Here is a 23841-nt window from a genome sequence, read left to right on the forward strand (position 1 = left end):
TCCTATAGACAAGCGTATAACGGACGTGGCTGTCTCAACTTCTCAATCAGGACAAGGCGTCAAAGAACCCGAGACACAAGATCTCATGAACTCTATACTTGGGACTGAAGGTTATGATGCGACAGTCTCTCCTTCAAAGCCAGATTCGATACAAAAAGATATGTATCCAATATTTGAATTAAAAAAATCAGATGCAACATTAAATAATAAAGTCAAAGACAAGATGACTGAGAAAAAATACATAAAGAAAAAACAAAGAAAAAACCAATGTAGATCGAGTGTACGATCATTCCTAAGGAACATCAAAGGGCTCTGCTCTACAATAAACACTAAACAATTAGATGAAATCGCCACGAAGGACAAACCTTGTATAGTGAAAAATATCATACCAGCTGAGCAATCAAACTTAAAAGACGCATCAAACGATCAATCTGGGAGAACTGCGAGCATTTCTGAAGAACTTTTAGATCTTTCAACATATGAGCAAGATGAGTGGATTGAAATTCCTGATTCAGCCATACCTGAAGATAGGCCCCCCTCAGATGCCTCAATCAATATTGACCTCAATATAGGGGAAAAAAACCAAGTATTCCCTAAAATGAAGACTCTTACAAAGCAGCCGGCTAGTAGAACCACTTCTACTTCTAAACCTGGCTGCCCAGATCATGAGACACATGCATTTCAACAAAAAGATATTAACAGTGATTCTCTCAAACACTCTGGCACAAACTTACACAACGTAGTGGAAATCTCCTCCGAATATATGACGATTGAGGCTAAAAGAGCGCTAACCCTGGCCACCAAGAAACTCTTACAATCTAGATAAAGCATAGCTCGAATAACTCGGACCTGTGGAAATATGAGCAAAATCTTGAGATCTTGGAGACTAAAATGGCGCTAATGGATAAAGGACTAACTGAACCTATTCTGATAAGAGAAGCTGATCGTAAAGAAAGATATCACCATAATCTCAAACCTTCTTCGGAACATTTTTCAAAAGCTCCATCATCGCTACAAAAGAGCCATTGGATTCCGCAAAAACCGACATATCTGGAAGTACAGCATAACGCACGAGCAAGCGACGCTGATGGCCCTGATTATAGCCTACAAGTTCAAAGATCTAAGAAAATGGGAAAATACCTGTTGCGCTTAGAACGTATAATGAGAGAAAAAGATGACCTCCTCTTAAATAGGAATAATGTGATGAAGTTATTTCATCATATTCCACAACTAAGAACTGTGGCCTCTGACGACATCCTAATAGTAGAATTTGAGGATGAGATAAATAATGACTGCGTGATCCTGCATATAGCTTCTAAAATTATCTGTGACTCGCTTTTAAACGCTGGAACCACTTTGAACTCCATGGGATTCGATATACATGAAATTCAGAATCCACAGAAGGCAGATCAATCGATGAATAAAGGACTGGTACTAATCTATAAGCCTGAAAATGAGAATAAAAGAGTGCAGCGTGCTGAAGAACTATACTCAAAAAACAAAAATGCTCCTTCTAAGTGCCACATCATTAACAAAACACAAACTACAGAAACAGAGTTAGTTGAAGTATCGACTGAGCAGAGATACTCCAAAATTAAGAAAGCAATCAATTCACAAAGGGAAGACATGGACTGGTCATGGGTTGCTAAAACTATAAATAACACAAAAAACAGCTAATGCCCAAAGATCAAGGAGACTGGTAATATATGTATCGCATCATGGAACACACGAGGACACTCACATCTTTTTGAAAATACATCTAATGAACTGATGGACATAGACTTGCTCTGTTTACAAGAGACTTGGCTACTGGAACCTCCAGTAGCAGACGGCTTTGAGATAGCCTTCAACAGAGCAATTAAAGGGGAAAAGGGACGACCCATGTCAGGAATGTTAATTCTCGCCAAAGTAAAAAGTGGTTTACGTATCTTATCTCACACTATTGTGTCACCCTATATACAAGTGTGTAAAGTGAAACTACCGGAGAAAGACGTGAACAAAAATAAAGTAGTAATACTGATCAATATATATTGGCAACATGCAACAACACTATTAGATAATTTTATGGAAACCATCTCAGAATTAATTTGTAATATCAAAAGGAACGAAAAGGATATAAACATCTTAGTATGTGGAGACCTAAACATAAATTGTCTGTCTATTATAAATAATCCCCTTGAAGAAAAAAATACTAAAGGTGAACAAGCAGCCAGACGATGGATGCAAGAGATGAAAGTTTGGGACTTACACTTGCTGAACGGCAATACGCCAGGGGACATTCCCGCCCATTCAACCTGGAGAAGGCTTTCGCAAAACTCAACAATTGACTACATCTTCGTAGACGGAATTCTAAGAAGCGAGGTCTTATCTCTTAAAATCATCGAAATGAAGACTAGCGACCATAGCCTAGTAAAGCTGTATTTGAAATCAAACGAACCCAGAAGACCAGCTGTCAAAGAATTATTGACACTCGAAATAGGTCCTGGTCGTAATAGGCTAAGATTGAGTGAAAATAATATCATCTCACTAAGGAAATCGCTTGAAAATACAACAAAAATGGAACAAATCGAGTATACAACTCTATTAGAGATATACCGAGAGACAAAATACACTAAGGCACAACCGGATTTTACACAGCTCCATGTATGGGATGCAGAAGTTAACGAAAAGAAAAAAAATCTGAAAAAAGCACTGAGAATGTTCAAAAATAAGTCCAATACAAATAATCAAAGCATGATAAGACATCTGAAACAAACCTATAAGAACTGGCTAATCAGCCACAAACACATCATGTTACAGAGAGATGCCGAAATTATGATGGAAGTACTTGCTAAAAGAAAGACTAGAGATTTTTGGGCCTTGATGAATAACACATCAACACCCCAGGGAGCCATCATGAAATCTACGATCTCACAAGCTCAATGGAACAGACACTACGCAGAAACATTCAATAATAAACAACCCAATATAAGAACTTCACCATCTTCAGAGCATGAGTGGTCAATTGAAATAAAAAAAGAGGAAATCTACAGAAACATTCAAAAATTAAGCACATCGAGAGCACCAGGACCAGATGGTCTAACAAATCAACACCTAAAACAACACCCAGAACTATGGGCAGATATCTGCTACTTATTATTCCGAACCATCCTCCAGACGAAACAAATACCTTCTTCCTGGCGGTGTGCCATTGTAGTACCAATTTTCAAAAAAGGTGATCGAACCGACCCCAAAAATTACCGGCCGATAGCTCTGCTTGATGTGGTTGGAAACATTTTTGCCTCCCAGCTCCAAAACCAACTATTACGTTGGATCCAAGATACCAAAAGATACGATCTTCGGCAAACTGGATTCGTGAAAGGAGTTGGCTGCGGGCTGAATCTAACAATTCTGAACTTTCTGAAAATGGAAGCAATTCGACAAAATAAAAAGATCTACGTAGCATTTGTCGATTTATCAAGTGCTTTTGATACCATCGACCGAAGGATGCTCTGGGAAAAGATGAAGAAATAGAAGTGCCCAGATAATCTACTACAACCTATAAAAGAACTCCACACGGACACAGTCATTAAAATCCGACTTGATTCAAGTGGAACGTTGAGCAAGCCAATCGAAATGAACCAAGGTGTGAAACAAGGCTGCCCGCTTGCAGCAACGCTGTTTGGCTTATTTATATCTGACATTGGCGAAAGTCTAGCAGCTGTAAACTCTTTTCCACCAAAAATAAATGGGCAGGCAATAAGCTGGATGCTATATGCAGATGACATTGCATTATTGGACCTAACACCAATTGGACTAACTCGAAAACTAGCAGCTTTAGAGAAATACGTAGAACAAAACAAATTAAAAATCAATCCAACAAAATCTGAAATAATAATCCTGCAAGATTTAACACGAAACAACAAACGGAGTACAAAATGTACCCCAAAGTGGAGACTGAGAAACAAAATTTTAAGATGTGTAAAAAAGACAAAATACCTAGGTGTTTGGATTAATAGTAACATAAACGATGCTCCTTGGGCAGAGAATGCTAAACAAAAATGCAGACAATTAGCAAGTCAAGGAGTAGTAATAAACAAAAAGTTTGGGAAATTCTCACTACAACCAGTAATAGCCCACTACAACCAAAAAGTGATCCCATCACTGATTTATGGAGCAGAATGTGCCCTAGGAGTGTCTGCCACTCTATGGCCAGAACTAGAAAATCAATATTGGAGGAGGGTTCTGCATTTACAGAAAGGAATCTCGAGTGCATGTTTGAGATATGAACTTAATTTAATATCCATGCACGCCCGAGTGTTATGGAACATGCTATCCATATATCGGAAAATCATCACAGTAGAATGCTTGCCTCAATTTAAGATCTTACAAAATGCTATGAAAGGCAACAAAGAAACTCTACTATGTAAATGGGCAGACGGGTGTAAAAAGCAATTAGAACAACTGGGAACTGATCAAGACACCCTGAGAAACAACCCGAATTATGTGAAGAAAAAGCTATGGGAACAGGATTGGTGCTCGACAGTTGACGATCGCAATCGCCACAAACTTATGGAAGATGCAGCTATTGAAGCCAAAGATCGAAAACAACTGCCTCAATATTTGATGAGATCAGCTAATGCAAGACATCGAACAAATTATATGAAATTTCGTATGAACTTAATAAACACCAGAGTAAGCCGAGCAATAAGAACGAGGAATCTGAAAGCATTACTCAGGTGTCGTTTCTGTAATAAACATCAAGAAACCCTTAAACACCTAACACTGTACTGTGAAGCCCTGAAAAATCAGAGATCTATACACTTAGGACATACAGTGCGAAAATATGCCACCTTAAGTGGAGAGGATCTATGGCGAAAATTTCACAACCCATGTGAAAAAGACACCTTCGGGTTGATATACTTCGTGGAAATACTTGAAAACCTCCTAAAAGAGAATTAAATTAGAGAAAGAATCTAAAAAGTAATGGGTGCTTCCGAAGTGCTGAGATGAGATGAAGAGGCGAAGTAAAACAAGATAAAGGATTGGTAATGGATTATTAAATCATTTATAGCGAACAGAGTAATGGAAAAAAAAGAGAATAACTAGGTCGGAGAGAAGTAACAAGCTATGGAACGCCACACTCTGCTAAGAAAAATGCACTGTAAAGACCCACTTCTGAAGCACCCTAGAGAGGGATAGGGGAGGAATATTGTGTATAATTTTGTTTTTTCAAAAAGTTTGTACAAACTAAAAGAAAAAAAAAAAAAGAAAAAAAAAAAAAATTAATACACAAGGTTTCCAATACAGATCGCCTATCAATGCTTCCAAAACTAATATGTTTTAAATTATTTTTTTACAGGCATATTGCACTTGTTACCTTGACAGGGATTACGCCCCATGCATCAGGCTTGCTTTTGCTTAATTCAGTGCATCATTTTGTCGTTATAAGTATGGTATCTCACATCCCCTCTTTGATTTCTTTTGGACCTACTATGCTAGAAGAAATCATTTGGGACCTGTTGGGAGATCAGTACATTCCAAAGTCCTCTAAATAGTAAGTGAGCGCAGGTATTCCAAGGCAACGGCAAGTTATGTCCCTTTGTTTTACCCAGGGCACATTGGGATGACTTGTTGTTGGGCCATGGTCTGCAATCTGCCAGCTGCATTGGTACCCAGTTTCCTCACTGGAGTTGAAAGGCCCATCCAAATGCCAGCTAGCACGCTTAACTAGGAATACAAATGGGAAACTGACTGACCTTGCCTTAGAGGCCCTGGAGTGTGACTCACAGCACTCTGAGAAGCCTAAAGCAGCAGAAATCCTATTTTTGCTACTTTGAACCATCATCATCAAAGCCTTTGAACCAAGAGGAGCAGCGCTGCTGCCTTTGTTATTCTCACCAGACCTTCAAACATGTGCGAACTACATTCAAACTATGTTTGATGCCCTTCAAACTGAGACATCACCAATGTTCACACAGTGGCAAACTGCACTTGAATCACATTAATGCCCTTCGAACTGACATGAAAAACAGTTGTTCACACAGCTTCAAATTTCATTCAAAAAACATCCAATGCCATCTGATCCAACACCCGACACTCAATGCTGCTTTGGCACTTTGAAACCAGTTTGACCTGCATCACTTACAGCCCACAGAAGCCTGGTTAGATGTGTTCAAATCACAAAGGAACCTCAATAAGGTACTGTTAATAGGCCCAGTCCCCATGCCCACCCTTTAGGACAAAAGTGACTACGAATCCCCCATTAGCACTTTTTTCTAACATGATAGTTCTTTTTGAAAGTGACATGTTTGCAAACTCTTGCTCTTTACCCTTACTACATTGCCCAGAGTGATTTCACTCCAATTTCCTGCATTCTTTCCATAGGGTGGTATTTTACTAGTTTTGTTATTGTCACATCTCTGCATATCGGGGTGTGTAATTAATCTACATACATTTGTATAGAATCTTAATTGGAAATTCTTTAATTTGTACTCTTGTTGTTTTGCTTGCTACAGTTATATGATTCACGCCCCTCTTAAGAGTACAGCTTGCCCTCACCCACATTACTCAAAAAGTCAAAGGAGATACATCCATTAACTGTGCCTGCTTCACCTTGATATTTGGAATCACTGTTGGTTTGCAGTAGAGTGAGGGCTGAATAGGCAGTTTGGCCACTACCCACACTTGTACTCCTGCGGAGCAGTATTAATACGGTGAAATTACACTTTGGGGACCTGCAGATATTGTGCACCCTGCATACAGGGACACTTCTAGAACACTTAATAGCCTAGTGAGCATTATCTGATGGGAAAACATATACATTCTGGTTCATGTTTATGGGCGCACCAGTCATAAACCACATTAAAGCATTGTGCACAAAGCCTATATAAAATGCATATTATGGACACCTTGTGGCCCAAAAGGGAACAAACATGGATTTGCGAGCAACATGCAGTAACACGCAACAGGTAGCATGGAGGAGAAACATAGTTAATGGAACAACGAAGACAGAGCATCATATCTTGACAGGGAGGACACAGATTTATAGACAAGACCCTCAAAAAATGTAACACTAGTACCCAAAAAGGACAACACAGAATGCAAAGCATGGGCAATTACTGAGAATCAGATATCAATATTTAATCTCTCACATTGGGGATTTTTAATGAGAGTGAAATGAATATACAAGCTTTCCAATACAGATCGCCTATTAATGCTTCCAAAACTAATATGTTTTTAAAAAAAACATTTTTATTTGTGTTTCAGTTAAAATAACTTTTCACAAATACATTGATACATTTACAATTCATTATATGAACTTAAAATTATAACAGCTATCAACCAACATGACACTTCATTTTAGCCATCTGAAGTTATCATCAAATATAGTCAATAATCATTAATCATGCCGTTGTACAGTACATTTCTAGCTTTGTGATCCATACCAGATTCGATAAAGCTGACCTCTTATCCGGCCAAACTCTCTTGCTGTCTATTTATTTTTTCCCACATCTTGTATAGAGCCTTATTCCTAGGGTTATTTCTGGTTGAGGGGCAAGTCAGCCAGAAGGTGTGTGATTTTATGTAATTTTAGCTGTGCACACATTAACCCAAAAAAGCCCTGTATAAAAGGCCTAGCGATTTGCACTGTGTCATTATATGTCTGTTTATTTTTACATAGCCGACACCATTTATTTTCTTTGGCCGTACCAATTGTAGGGCAAGATATGGCTTGGGAGGGCAACTGATTGAAGAGCATCAGCAGAATAAATCTTCTGAGTGCGGGAGCAGGAACCATCATCAGATATGTTTGAGGGCACAGATGGTCAGATTGAATAGCCAAATAATCCTTGTAGGATTTTAGATTAGCTAAATGTGTTTGATTCTCCCTCCATTCCCACATTTTGAGTCTACATTTGAACTCTCTGTTAAGAATATCAAGATTGCTCTCCCATGTTCGTCTTCAGCCTATTTCATCAAATATGTTTTCATTTATCCGAGCAAATTTCTGCAGTGGACGTTCACTCTCAGTTCTCATGACACAGCTCATAGCCACCAATAAAGGTAATGATTGTAATTTTAAGTCATTAATGTAGAGAAGAACCCTCCGTAAGTGAAGGAGGGCACCCAACAAAGTGAGTCCGAGCTCTTACTTCAATAGGTATGCACTGCAGGAGTCCCAGTAATTTCTCCAGACCATCTCTTCAAGTCTTTTTAGCCTTCTGGCATCAGTCATAAAAATAGCTCCCAGGTCATATACACTTGTAGGACAAATACTCTATCTTTACACTTACATAACTTCCACAAGACTACAGTAGTTGTTTCTTTGCAAACGCCTTAATATTCACAGTGTCTCCCATTACGTTATTTGTCTTCACTTCAATCATATCTGTATATTTATTGTCAGTTCTGGTTGACATTCCAGACTATGTATACACAGGAACTTTCTCAATACCCACTGAAAATGTCTCTGACTTCCTCGTCAGTCTTTTTGAGTCACTGACTACCATCACCTTGGATTTCTCAAAGTTATTGAGACCATTTCCAGTTGCGTATTCTCTAAGTTCATAAATTGCACTTCTCATTCCTACCAAAGTAGTGTGATGCAGATAGCTGTAGGAAGAATCTATACTCTGCGTTTCATCATGTAGGCTCCAGATTTCAACAGCCATACTCCGCATTTCAGCAGTCACATTTTAGCGAGAGTTTGAACTTCATCTAGGGTCAAGGGTGTGAGACTCATTGCTGGACTCAAGAGTATGAGTCTCAGGCTGAGACCAATGCAAAGAACGCATAATAGAAAATTACCACTTTGCTCCATTTTAAAGGAATGAGCTGCACTAAAAAATAACACTAACATGAATCTAATATACTACTTAACCCAACCCCATTTAACATTATCAGATTCCCATAACAATATTTGGTGCACATTAGTCCATTAAATAAGCTGAATGCAGATTAAGTGAAGTGCATGATGCTCTGAAAATGGAAAGATAAATGATTTAAACATGCAGACTGAATCTGTGTTGTAAGCTGAGGAATGTGAAGATCCATTCCTGAAGACAGATCATTGATTGGAGCAGGAAGCACAAGAAAGGTGTATACTTGTTCTCTTCAGCAATGCAGTTAGCACAATGAGAAAGGCACACAGGAAATTGAGTGATGTTTTGGTGGGACGATCTTGCCAAGGAGAGGTGCTCTTGACTGACAAGTGGTTTGATGAAAGGATTTGAGTCAGAGTTAGATGGCATTCTTTTTCTTGCACTCAATGATGGAGGAGCAGAAAGCTGGTGCTGGGCTGACTGTCTCCTGGGCTGAAATTGAGACTAAGACTGTCTCTCTCTCCTGGATTGTCAATCTTTAGGAGGGCTGTGAAGTCTTGAGCGGCATTAGCTGTGAATGAACATGGCACACTGCCAAGGTGAGTCGGGGAATATCACCAGCTTAACCTAGGTAATTATCTGATAACTAAGGTGCTGGTGAAGTGATGTATACTATCTAGCACAGATTAGATAATTCAGTTAATTTGTAGGTGCTGCATTAGAGATGCAAATTCAAATGTACGTATAAAACGGTATTTATTTTCTCAATGTTTTGCTGTTATTCAGAGTATATTTATCCTGCCAACTTTTTTTTGCAAAGCCAAGGTTGATTTAGAAGAGCTTGGCACAAATAGAGCATTGAAAGCCATTGCAGGAAAACTTTGCTTACATTGTGAATTATATTGTTGGTGTGAATGTCACTCTGTGTAACTTGCATAATTCTAGCTATTATAAAGAACAAGTTTGAAAAGGTAATTTAGTCACTTTGATTTGACATGCATAGAGGGATAAACAAGCAGTAAGAAATATCTCAAAGCAAAGTTATGCGCAGTATTGTTTTTTACTTAGAGAGGCTGAATTCATGTTTTGTATTTCATTTGCATGCTTTACATTTGTTGAAACACAGCCAAAAGGGCATGTGCGTGATGTTGTAAATAAAGCATCACAGGGGTGCAAGTGCCATTTATTCAGAGTGTATCAAGTCCAGTATTTGTGTGTTGTTAATGACACTGGTAAAATAATTATTAGGCAGTATTCTGAAATTAGACTTGTCACTATTAAAATACCAGCACAGCACAATGCTAAAGAAATAACACAAAATCCTAGATATAACCCCAAAAATATATCCTACAAGCCTTTCCGGGAAATCGCAAGGTATAGGTTAAAGAGTTTGGGCACAAGAACACACCCCTGTTTTAAACATCTAATGGTGGGCATCTTATTTGTGAACACATCCATGCTGGTCAATCTAGCTTGTACATGTGTCTCCTCACGAAACTGATGCAAAATCATTCAGCAATGACTCTGACACATTTCCTTCCTTTTAGCTTAGCCCGCAGTTGATCTGTAGGGAAAAAGAGGCTCTGAAAGGCTGCCAGGACAGAATTTCATCAAAAACTCAGACTCTGACAGCAAGAGGTGTAAGACTCTGGTGTAAGACTTTAATGTGAATCTGTTGCGTCAGCTATGTTTACAAACCAAAAAGAAAAATGTGAACCTAGCTTTGCATGGTAACCATGTTGTAGTATAGTGAACCACACCATGGTATAGCATGGATTGAGTTGCAATGAAGCATAATATTAATAATTAATAACCCCAAACCTAAGAACCGACCAATCCCTTTCTAATATCGAAGGCATATCAGTCCTTAGCTCATTGGTGCAAAACATTGGTGCAGATCATTGGGACCAACTGGCAAACACATGCTGTGCGGCGTTGCTTGAAAAATGCAAGTAGTAAATATGCTTCTGCAATAAAGATGTGAAATGTGAAAAGCCATGTTGCTCAAAGTAGCTCCATTGTTCATGTTCTGCTGCAGGAAGCCAGAATAGAGAAATGTAACTTTTTGGCATTGTTTGCTGCCCTGAATCTCTTTGGAAAGGTGACAGGCAAAACACGCATTCTCTGGAAGATTCTAGAGGTTTGGTTTGAGGAGGTGGTGTCCGATAGGCATGTGACATCACAGTCAGGGGCTGGCAATTATTACACTTTCTGTAGGAAAACATACATCAAGGGGCAGATCACAGAGAGAGGCCTTAAAAGGGAAGGGCAGAGAGAGTCAGAGGATGTCTCTCAGAAGACCTGCTGCTTTTGTTGACTCAGGATCTGGAGAGTGTTGTGCTGGGCTGGGTTTGTCCTGATGCAGAGGAAGGAGGGTGCACTGAGGGGGAGACAGCCGTGCTGAGACCAAAGGCACATTGAAACTATTCCTCGCTGATTCTGCTGGGGTGGATATTTGAAGCATTTTCTTTTTTTTTGTTCTCTATCCCATGTACTGCACTTTCCTCTTCCATTTCCCCCTGCACTTCTCCTCCTTCCCCTCCCTTACACTTGCGCGATCTGAATGACACCTGGCCTAGTAGGATCGTTGTCTGTCTTCCCCTGTTTCCTCCTCCCTTGCCTAGTGGCACCTTGAAACACGTGTGTATAGGCGCGTTATAAATGCTATATCATATCATATCATTCTTTAGGTGTGCATAAAGTACAAGTGAGGTTTGTGTGTAACTATTTACAACTACAAATGTATGTAGCTATTTGTATGTGTTTTCTGTTCTGTCCAAGAAGCATACTTCACATATATAAAGTGAAAGTTCAAGACTCTGCTAATGTGATACTTGTCAAGGCCATTAGATTGCAGTGTTTTGGATTGCAGCGCTAGAAGTGTAATTGAAATTTATTGTGGGTGCAGGGGTTTTATTGTGGGGAAAGGGTGAGGCAATTATCGCAAAGTGTTCCCACAGTCCTTTTTTGGCCTGAAGTGTGGAGTCTGCTATCACTGAAAAAGGGAAATATGAAATGGCGATGTGCACTTTCCTTGCTGTATTGCAGAACATGTAATAATGAACTCATTGCATTGCACTTGTCATTTTGGATTACTCATTAACCCTAATTGATTATAAAAAACCTGAAAAGAATTAGATCAGCGTTGGCTTATTTATTGTGTTCTAGTTACTTGTGATGGCATATAGACAGATACAAAGCTAACGAGGTAATTTTACTACCGTCGATGTATAAAGCAAGGTACACCAAAACAATGTGAACTGGGGCAAATCATAAAGAGCTGATTGACATATTACAGCTGCCAGTTGACCTTGTAAGTCTATTCTGACCCCCGACCACCAATGAAATACGACAAATAAAATACCACCAAAGCAATAACACTTAGGTGGAGAAATGGTGCCTTAGTGCACACTAGTTCTGGTTTTTGGCTTGCCACTCATGATCCCAATATCAAAATAATAATAGGTAGTCCCATGCCTCTGGGGCTCACAAAATACCCCAAAATATGTATAGGGCGTTGGCCCAGAATTAGGTAAAGCAATTACTAGGCAAAGCTTTGCATAGTATAGCATAGTCATTTTGTGTGCTCTTTGCCTGACATGTGGCAGCGATCGTGCAGTGTTCATGCTGAATTTCTTTTTATAGTTTTTTTGGCATTGGGTTCCGACATGGCAGAAATAGTAGCTGAATTTTCTGATCCGTCTCATTATCTTGAAATGAAACATTTTGCTTTTGCTACATGGTCATTTGGCAATTTGTTAACTTGGGGAGACAGGATAAGCATTGAAGTGGAGAAAGAAACCATCAAAGAGATTTTTGAAAAGGTGGTATTGTACAAACGTTTCTTCTTCGACTAGTTCAAGCAAAAGAAAGCAAACAAGAGATTTACTATATTATTCAGTTGTCTGCCAAATTGTGGTTTTCCTTGCATAAACTTATTAGATTATGAGGAAAAGATTCTGAAGTCATTGCTGAGCTGGAATGTGGTTTCGATGCAGAACGTGAATGGTTGATACAGATGGAAGCAGATTTAAAACGTAGATATCTGGACATGGAGGTTCAAACTAAATGTAACGATCTTAGTGCACAGCTGATTCAGAAAGAAAAACAGGTTTCAGAAAGTGAGGACAAATTAATACATTTGAAAATAGATAAAGAAGTGGCAATTTCAGGAGTTTATGTACTTAATAAGGATGGCAGTGAAAAGGCTAAGGAATTGCAAGCAATGCAAAATGAAATACTTAGGCTGTTAGATGAAAATGAGGGAAAACTACAACAGTCAACCGTTGATCATTACCAGACACTAATTAATACATTGCAAGGGGTAATCACTAAAGTGAGGGGTGAGAATTCTGCATTTTATCACGAAACACAGCAACTTCATGCTCAGTAGAGAGAAATTAAGCGACACATCTCAGATTATGAATGCCAAGAAAAAGCAACGGTGCACCATGTTCACTGAAGCTGAATTCTGTCAAAGCTCTAGTCAGGGAAACTTGCCAGCATCTATCCACTCGACAAGGCCGGGCTATGGTTCAGTGTTCGAGGCTGAACTACCCAGAACTCCTCACCCACATACTCTCCCATAAGAGAACAGGGCGAGGGAAATGACACATCCCACGGTATACCACATAATGCATTGAAGACAATGAAGTCTTTCAAAGCTATCGAAGATCATCTCGAAGTCGTGACTGAGATTTTTCAGATGCTTCAAATTCCTAGGGCACAATATGGCTGCAATGTTCACCTTTCATTAGTCTCTGCATCTGGCAGTGTTATTTGAGGCCTAAATGAGCCACAGAACTTGTCTTGAGAGGATTTTGAGAAATAAATTACATGGCAATTCTCACCCCATCATTCCAATCAACAGGCCAAAAGGCTGCTTATAGCATGACAGCCCAGCCAATTTATTGGCCTCGCCAATTTTTTCAAAACTTAAAAAGAGTATTTTCACACTTTGATGTGACCTTTAAACCTCATTCAGTGGCATTCAAGACTGCTTACTTCTATGGGCTTCAGCGAGATATTGTGTCTCAGCTAATCCATGAATTTGACATGGAAAATCTACCAGAATGGATCATTCAACAGGGCATCAAAATCTATGTATGAGGTAATATCTCATGAGAAGGAAGAGACAGCTAAATTAGAGAACCTAACACAAAAGCTAATGAACCAACACAGACCATTTGAAATGAATAGTCTGTAAAGATGCCACTAGAAACAGCCCACATACAAGCAAAAAATGACACACTAGACAACCAAAGGGGCGTGGCTTCACGGAGAACACCACCCTAAACCCCTGTGTTCCAATCCACTGATCCCTGTGACAGAAAAGCATACATTATTCCTCGATTTCTTGGTATGGCTCCCAAGGTGGGATTTCACTATCATATGCCGGGGCTAAATAACACCCAGAATGAAATGTACAATGCGCCATTTCAGGCATTAGGCACTAGGAGCTCAGAGTAGGTTTGTGCCTGCCACTATGGTATATGTAAATCAAGCAAGACCAAAATATGTAGATAGGTTCATTGAAAATAGAAGTTAACAGAGGGTACAACCCCACCAAAATTAAAAGCAGATTGTGAATTATGCACCTCGCCAATATAATCAGTCCCCACCACAGGTTGACCATGGTCAGAGGATGGTTACCTGATTCTCCCAACCTCCTCTGTCACAGGAATTCAAGGGAAACACACACAGAAATCAATCTCCTAAATGTACCAGAACAGCCCTAATCAGGGTGAATTCAACCATTAGCGACCTAGAGCACAAAGAGATGAGTTTAAGGACATGGATAGGATCCAATGCTTTGAGGACCAGGTTAAAATGTGGTCTGAGCAAATAGGGAAATGGTGTGTAAGTGAGAGAAGTCTGCAGGAGACCACTATTTATCTTCAGAAGGAAAAACTGTTGGTGCTACAGTTTGTATTGTTGTGATGCAATTGTAATAACACGGTTTCTTTAATAGAAAGGGGATGCTGTGTTGAGCGAGATGTGCGCCACCCTCTTTGCTGCCCATCAAAACCCTCCGGCATCCGCAAAGTGGTGGCAAAGCGGCTGCAAAGTGGTTTGCGAATGGGAGTAGTCTGCAGTCCGCAGGCCGCAGGAGAGCAGCACCGTGGATACAATTTTGTTGGAAGGAGCTGTCTTGTGAGGACTCTACAATTTGAAGCTCCAGTCACCCGCAGGCCAATGAACAACATCAAATAGCTTCAGTAGGAACGGCCCAACCATGGCTACACATATTACACTGAAGTCTCTGTTTCCGAGTGGTGGCGGTGGTTTGCAACACTTCTTCCACCGATATTGGGGCATACGAGTAAACTCTACTCGAGGGTCTCCTGCTAGTTACTGAAGATGTGGAGGCTGCGGGGCTTCAGCCCTTTGATCCACGCATTCCGGAAGGGAGTAGAAATCGCCAGACTGGCTTGTACTTAGTTTAGTTTAGTTTATTCATTTGTATTGCACACCAGACCCGAGGGTATGAGGGCACAGGAGCAACAAGGTAATTTGCAGCTTAGTTACAAGTTACAATGCATTACAGTAATTACGATGGGATCAAAGATGGTTACAGCAGTCACGATAAGGCAAGAGCTTGCAGATTTACAAGTAGATATATTTACAAATTGGGTAGCGGTGGTGGGTTGGATGGTATTAGCAGTCATTGTTCTTCATCCAGTGTATATAGTTGTGTCTTAAGTGTGTGTAGTATAAGGGTGTCCCTAGAGAGGGTGGTAGGGAGTTCCAATGTTGGGCTGCTTTCACCTGGAAGCTGTTACCACCCATTTTGGTGCGTTTGAACCTGGGAACTGTGAGTAGATTGGCGTTGGAGGTTCTAGTAGGTCTATTGGAGGTGTGTTTACTTATTCTATCGACTAGGTAGCGTGCGGCACCGTTGTTGAGGCATTTGTGTGTTAGAGAGGCTACTTTGAGCAGGATTCTATCTGTAGTGTTGAGCCAGTTATGGGCTCTCCTAAAGTTAGAGATGTGTTCTCTCTTGGGGATGCTGAGCGCTGCTCTGAGGGCGTTGTTTTGTAGCGTCTGTATTTTGTTGATAACCTGTTTGCTAGCTCCTACATAGAGGGTGTTACAATAGTCCAGTTTTGATAATACAAGGGCTCTGGCTAATGTAATGCAGCTCTGGGTGGAAAGGAAGGGTTTGGCTGCTCTTATAAGCCTACATGTGTAGGACGTGGAGGATGCCATGGAGCTGACCTGTTTGTGGAAGGAGAGGGAGGAGTCAATATATATTCCTAAGGTTTTCACTTCCTTAGCAACTTTGATCGGGTTCCCGTCTATAATGAAACTGGTGTAGTTGTGGTTCAATTTGGTTAGGTTTGCGGTGGAACCAAATATGATGAGTTCAGTCTTGTCATCATTCAGGCATAGACTGCGGGATGCCATCCATGCCTGGATGATGAGGTACACTTTGTACTGTGTGGACTTGCAAGGAAGAATGGAACTGACAACTGAGAGAGCTGCCGTACTCAAGAGCAGGGGCGGCATGGAAGGGGTGAAACCAGGCAAACCCAGGAATGATGGCATAGAGCCGCCTGGTGTCTGTCCTATTAACATAAGGATGGAAATAGGTACATGAACTGTCTCACCACGTAACATGCTGGAAAAGGCTGAGGACTCATTAAGTGAAGAGGAAGCTGGGGAATTGATCCATCCGGGTAAGGATCCCCAAGGGCTAGAAGTACACTTCAGGGAGGACCTCTCAGGAAATCTGAGGCACTGAGACGTCTCTGATATTATGGCAGCATAGGACAACCCTACGGTGGAAGGCACTGGTCCAGAACTGGGGTAAGAGAGATTGCTGGGCCCTCTACAATTTATACTTTTTGGAAACTGAATAACAAAGGGTCTACTAAAATAAACCTTCTTTGATGTCAGTATGGAAGCCAAGGGACCTCACCCCAATAAACCTGCAGTCAAAACAATGCTTTTTTTATTCTAGGGCATATAAAAGATTGGAACCCAGCAGGGAGGTGGAGGGAGTGAAAGTTGGACCAATGACACACACACCTCTGTCCAGCCTGAGTCAGGCAACTGTAGAGATGCTGTATGTCAGCGTCCCACCAGGTGGGGATAGAGTGTTGCACTCCAAGATGGAGTACTCCCAAGCTCCATCAAGGGGGCCAACAAGCCACCATGACCCTAAGGAATGGTTGAGGGGGCTTCTTGTGATCTGGTGGAGGATGGAAACCCTACCACGCAGGACCCTGCCAGCATACCCAGTGTTTTGAAGTACTGGGCTTCTGGGGCTTCTGACATTGAAACTTCCCGCAAAAGGGCAATGCGGGAGGATGAGGACGCTTGCAGGGAAACTAACCACAATTGAGTCTTCCTAGTTGCCGTAGGAATAATAATAAATGCCAGAGAATATCCTCAACAGCTGGTGAAGCCAATTTGTCCTCCCACAAATCGCTCTCTGATGAGGACCTCCTATTGGACATGGCAGCTGCTTAAGTGGAAGAACAGTCATCACCCAAGCCAGTGATTGATGCAGGTCTCATTGTAGCCTTCACAATCACGATAGCCTTTATGAAACTTTATGAACATTTGAGTGATCAGATAAAAGACCAGACAACAGTAATGGCAATGTTACACTCAAAGGTCCTATTTATAGAAGGTTTCATTGCAGTACTGCAAGGAAACCTGGACAAAAATTTGGAACAGATTAGCAATATTTTGCGCAGCATCATTGATATGATAATAAATGAAAAAAACAAAAGAAAGTCTCAACAGGAACATCAACATATACAAATTGTCCGGGAACAGGAAAAAAAGAAGAAACTGTATACACTTAACAGATGCAGTTGCAAAACCTGGCAAAATGGTACTCCCAGTAAAGTCTATTGAGAATGCGAGGAAGGTTGACCTTGTCAAGGGCAGGAGGCAACCGGGCGCCACCCCCTTGAGATATTTGAAGATCAGATCAGTGATGTCAGTTGTTATGAACAGCCAGAAATAGACAGCATTACGGAAGCCAACTAAGGCAACACAAGGTTCAGGACCTCCACACACATGCGAAGTACCAAGTCTGGCTAAACCTCAAAAGAAATTTGAAATATTTTCAAGATTGCTGGAGGAGGAAGATTGGCCAGGAATTGGACGGCTTCCCACAAAGTAAGAGAGAAACCTTAAAGTTCAACCTGGGAAAGAAAAAGGATCTAAAGTAAAGAGGAGTATGCAAAACCCGAGAGCAACTCATCAGATGCCACTCAGGAAAATACATTTTGTACTTAGAAATCTGGCTCTCTCAAAAAACCTTGGGGAACCTGTGCTGACATGAAAGAGACAAAGAAAACTACAGGTCTAATCGAAGGCAATAATCCTAAGCAGGGGCGTTTGATTGAAGATCTTGCAAGGATTGCACTCCAAAGTGAGGAAGAGTGGGAGGAAGAAGATATTGAGGAATTAATCAACCTGTCGACTTTATTATATGCTTATACTATGTGACCGGATACCTTTGTGTTTGGAGTGCCATACAAATAAAACAAACAAACAAACAAACAAACAAACAAACAAACATGACGACAAAGAGGACATTGCTGACTTAAGGGTGATCATTGACGGAAATGCCGAACAGGGGTTCCGGTGACAGGAACACTCGATGGTGGAGGATTCACCCAGTGGGAAGGACACCGATGGTGAGGAAGAGGTGGAAAGATTGGATGACCACCAAGAAGAGATTGAACTCTCTAGACAACTGGAAAAGTTGGGATGGAGTCATGGAGAAAGGAGTTGTGTAGCTAAGAGAAGGGCGGAGGATTACTCGCCGGTTCTCCATTGAAATTCCTACCTGATAGACAAATAGAAAAAAGGATCTTGACTAAAGGGGTCACATTTAAGACTCTGCAACAAAGGAGGAATGACCACACTACCCAAAGCAGTAGATATAGAAGACCTAATACTTCGGGGGGCCAAGAAGCAGACAAGTGGACTCATCAAATGAAACAACACAATCAAGAAAGAGAAGGCGGAACGTTCATAATGCTCATGAAAGAGTACTATACATAAAAGATGACTTAATTCTGAATAGAGCAAACGTACTTCGCCTCTTTCAATGTATCCCAAATTTAAGGGAGATCCCGTCAAAAGACCTTCACCTTATCGAATTTCCAGGCTAGAGAAAGTAGTGATTTACTTCTCTTTGGTTTACCTTCTATTGGCCAAGGTGGCGAAATTATTACCTATAGGCATTCTATTAAAGAAATTTGACTCAAAAGAAGATAGCCCACAGGAACGACGGATGGCAGGAAGACAGAGGCTTCCATCAAAAATACCAGCATTTAGAAGCTTGACCATTAAACCCCGGTGAGGGGGGAAAATGACAGTGACGGCCACCAATTATGCTCACCACACGCTGACCCAAAAAAAAAAAAAAACGTTTGCATTGTGGGTGAAACTAGTGGAGAACCAAGGGAGGAGAGAATTCCAACAGAGCAACGGTCGAGTCTTCAAGAGGGAGAAAGTTGGAGTTGGTTAGCCGGTGCTCTAGAATCGGGTGCATCACAGTCATAATGTTCAAAGATCAGGGAGGAAGTAGAGCCCCGCTACATGGCTTTTGGTTGCTGGAACTACAGAGGTTTCACTCATCTTTTTGGCAAAGGGGACTTGTATTGCAACCATTATGATGTCACCTGCCTTCAGGAAACATGACTCAGGGAGATCCCAGTCCTGAAGGGGTTCACTATTCACCTAAACCCGGCAGAAAATTGTTTAAGTTGACGCCCAATGATGGGGCTCCTGATCGCTATAAAAAACACAAGTGGCCTGAAAGTAATCTCAATGAAAAATCCAACACCTCTGATACAGGTTGTGACAGTAAAAGAGGGATCCACTCAGGACCCTTCAGGATGGATTGAGATGATATTCAATGTATGTTGGAATTCCAGATCTACGATAGCAGGGGGCTTTGTAAAAACTGTTACGGACCTGATAGACAATGTTATGGGGACTTGGCAAAATCTGGATATTATCGTCTGTAGGGACCTAAACATCCGCTGCTTCAATGATGAGTTGGCCTTGAAAATCAATCCTGGCCCAAATGTGGCACCTCCAGTGACTACAAGCTTATTCTGGAGGGAAGAACTCGTCCAGAGGTATATTAAGCTAGTCAATGGCCACATCAGCGGGACATTCCACCTTCTCTGACTTGGAAGAGAGGCTGCAAAAAAGAAGATTCTAGACTATATCTTCGTCTCAGATAAACTACATGAAAAATTGATGGGTCTGGATTTTATAGGAACCAACTTCAGTGACCATAACATCTTGAAGCTGACTAGCAAAAAATTGAACATTGTCACCCCGGTTTTTATTAAGGCAAAGATCAGAATAATGCCGGGCAGAAATAGGCTAAAAATAAAGCTGAAAGACCATATGGCACTTACTAAGACCCTCAAGGGGAATCCAAGGGAATATGCAGCATCTTTCTCACAAATAAATCTTGATTATACTGTCAGTTTAACTGCGTTCATTGAAAAAAGACCTGTTGGTCTGAGAAGAACCTTTGCAACATGAGATTGAAGTGGATCCAAAGAAAAAGTTGCTAAATAAACTAGCAAGAACATGCAAACAAATGCTTCAAACAATGCAAAGGAATCGTTAAAAAAGTGAAACAGCAGTTTAAAAACTGGATAAAGCAGTATAAATCTAAACTGCTACAGCAAGATTGTTAAGAAAGGAGGAAGGCAATGAATATGGCAAGGGAAATGTGCACGGAATCGCACAGTGAACAACTTTGAATCTAACAACGTGCATACAATACCCAAGACTCGTGTATACTAAAACCCAGGAGTGCAAATAGAGTGAAACAATAATACCAATATATGAAAAGGGATGTGGGGTAAGCACTTAGAACCACCTTATGAGTGAAAGGAAAGTCGGCAAACTCCTTATCCACTACTATTAGAGATACTGACAGCGCTAAGCCCACGTAGAGGGCAAGCAAGGACAGGATCTGTGAGCTGACACTCTGGATGATACTGAATAAGGAACTTAGAGACAGTACTCACGAGGACCGGAAAGACCACTTCAATGTCAGTAAACCCACGAACCCAGTTGATCAAACAGGGACCCAGAAGGCTATAACAGCAATGGGTGGAGGATAACTAAATACATAGGACCCAAGTCAAGGGGCAAGTAGGAATTGTGATTATAGAATAGTGAGGAAAACAAAAGGCATTCACAAAGGGGCTAGTTACAACAGCACCACACACCTAATAATCAATGGGAAATAAATGCAGAAGTGCAATGGAAAACATGGAATGGATCCCAATAGAAAGTAAGGATTAGGAGCAGGGAAAATGATATCACAAAAGGAAACCTTTCCCACCCATCCAAGGAGAAAAGGCAGGAAGCTAAATCTATAAAGGGAAAGACTAATGCATCAAGTTTTTCAGTAGCAAAGGACAGCATCAAAGAAACAGAGAACACAGGCAAATTGGGCTGCATCAAAGGGTAAAGCACAGAGAAAGGCTGCCTGCAGACAGAGGAAGACAGAAAGGGAAATCCAGAAAGCAGAAATCAATTAAGCACATAAATTCGAAATCCAGGGCAGAGGAACAAGAAACAGGAACTAGGAACTAGGCACAAAAGCTAGAAACCAGGAACAAGGGACCAGTCACAACAGGAACACTTCAACAATGACCAGCGCTGGACTGAAGCAAACTGAGGCTTTTAAAGCTGTTTAACAAGCACAACCCTCAGGTGTGCCGCCTGCTGCACCCGCAGCAACAGGTGTTGCCTATCCTCCACCAACCTTGTCCTGCAAGGGAGGAGGTGAAGCAGTGAGCCAGGAATTCTGGGAAGCATAGTCATTAGACTAAACTAGCATGCTGGTTGCCAAACACCTGGAATGGATCCGGAAGGGAAGTAACTTGGAAAATAAGGTTTTAGCGCTCCCGATTCATCACAGCACTGTAGCATAAGGTTCGGAGGAAATGTCCAGTAGGGAATAAACCCCAAAACATGCCCCCAAGTGGCGGGAATGGGAGCGAAGGGAGCGAGCCGTGACAAAGATGCGGAGACAATGCTGAAAATAGCGGCTTTGAAAAACACTGCAGAAATGTGGAGGATTATCAATGAGATGAGTGCACCCCAACAATCTTTGTTACCAAATCCGGTGTCAGCAAGTGTATGGAGGGACCATTACGGTCTATTATTTGTGAACTTGTACAAAGACGCATAGGGGGAAGATGAAGAACTTTCTACACACTGGAATTTTCAGACGGATAAAAGTGACATTCTCGCCTTAATACAAATTCAAGAGCTGCCGGACCAGACAACTTAACAAATGTAATTCTGAAAAAGAACCCGGAGCAATAGGCAATATTTACAAAGGAATTGTTTGAGTTAATTAAATACACACAAAAAATATCGACCTCATGGACTCAATACATTGTACTGCCAATTATTTAGAAGGGACGTCATTGGGAAGATCTTCTCACCACTAATCCTCAAGGATCTAACTAAGTGGAGTACACACATGAACCACTATGACCAATGGAAGGCAGGATTCGAGAATGGGATCGGAACAACTTTGATTCTCTTCCTTATCAATCCTTATCCAATCTCCTAAAGAACAGGGCAAAAACACCACTATTTATTTGGCCTCTATCGATCTGGGCCAGGGTTTTGATATAGTTGACAGATTGATACTATGGGCAAAGTTAAAAACTTGGGATTGCCCGCAAGATCTAAGAGAAGCTATCAAGGCCCTTTACTCAGATACCACATTTTGAGTGAGGCTGAACAATTTGGGAAGCTTGTTTGAACCAATTCAAACAGCAAAGGGCCTAAAACATGGATGCCCATTGGCTCAGATGTGGAGATGGCATTTATGAATATAAAATACGTTCTGCCTTGATTAGCTGGCATCCCGTTGAGTAGGTTATTGTATGCAGACGAACTGGTGCTACTGGATCAGACCCAGGTCGGCCTTCAACGACAATTCGATGCCCTGGCGGCTTTTGTGGAATCGAATGGGCTCCAGATAAATGTAAAAAAATTGAAAATCCTAACCCTAGGCCAGAAACCAGGCCGAAGATACAAAACCAAAGCCTGGTATTTGAAGGGGGAAAAGATAATGGAGGTAGCATCTTTGATACACATGGGAATGTGTCTAAACGATAGTATCAATAACTCACATAGAGAAAAGATCCTATGTAGCAAAACGCGGAACCTTGCTGCAAAGGCAATATTGATAATTGCGCAACATTGTAAATTTTCAATACTTCTGGTGATAGAATTCTATCGGATGAAAGTCTTGCCAATACTGACTTACAGAACAGAGGCCTCGTTTCCTTTATCACTGACAGTGTGGCCCAAGCTTGAAGGTATTTTCTGGAGAAGGGTATTAGCTCTGCCTAAGTCTATCCCTATCCAGGCAATCAGAATGGAGCTTGGCTTAACATCAATGTATGCAGTAATGGTTTGGAAAACGTTATCTTTCTATCGTAAATGTTTGACGTTGTCCAACGAGGGTGGCTTTGCGGTCTTAAAGAAACCCTTGGCAAACAACAACAAGCATATATTGCTGAAGGGGAAGAATGTCTGCAGGGCAATTCTGGGGAGTGTAAATCAGAAGAGACTTTAATGGAGAATCCTCTTCTTGTCAAGCGAAACTATATGACCTGCACTGGATAGAGAAGTAAGCTCAAGGTCTATGGCAAAAGCTTCCCAGACTCTAGAGCACGAGGGACGGTTCCCAGCTATTTGTCAAAATTTTTGTGCTCCTATCTATGCAGCCAGTTCATGCGCTTTCATCTTAACCTCCTTCCCACAAATGAATTGACGGAAGCAAGGAAGGACATAAATATACAAGACTTCTCCTGTAGATTGTGTAATCGGAATTCAGAGACATTGTACCATCTCACCTTATTGTGCCCAGCTTTAAGAGGCACTAGGTCTAAGTTAATAGGCAAGTTCTTTAATGAATTTCTGAATTTAACACCGAAAGAGTAGTGGTCTATACTAACTCAAGGGAAACGCATCTGACTGACATTGTCACTGCTTGCGTTTTTGA

This window comes from Ambystoma mexicanum, chromosome 7p (genome assembly GCF_040938575.1).
Source record: "Ambystoma mexicanum isolate Mex_15411 chromosome 7p, UKY_AmexF1_1, whole genome shotgun sequence".
In the NCBI taxonomy this organism is placed as follows: domain Eukaryota; kingdom Metazoa; phylum Chordata; class Amphibia; order Caudata; family Ambystomatidae; genus Ambystoma; species Ambystoma mexicanum.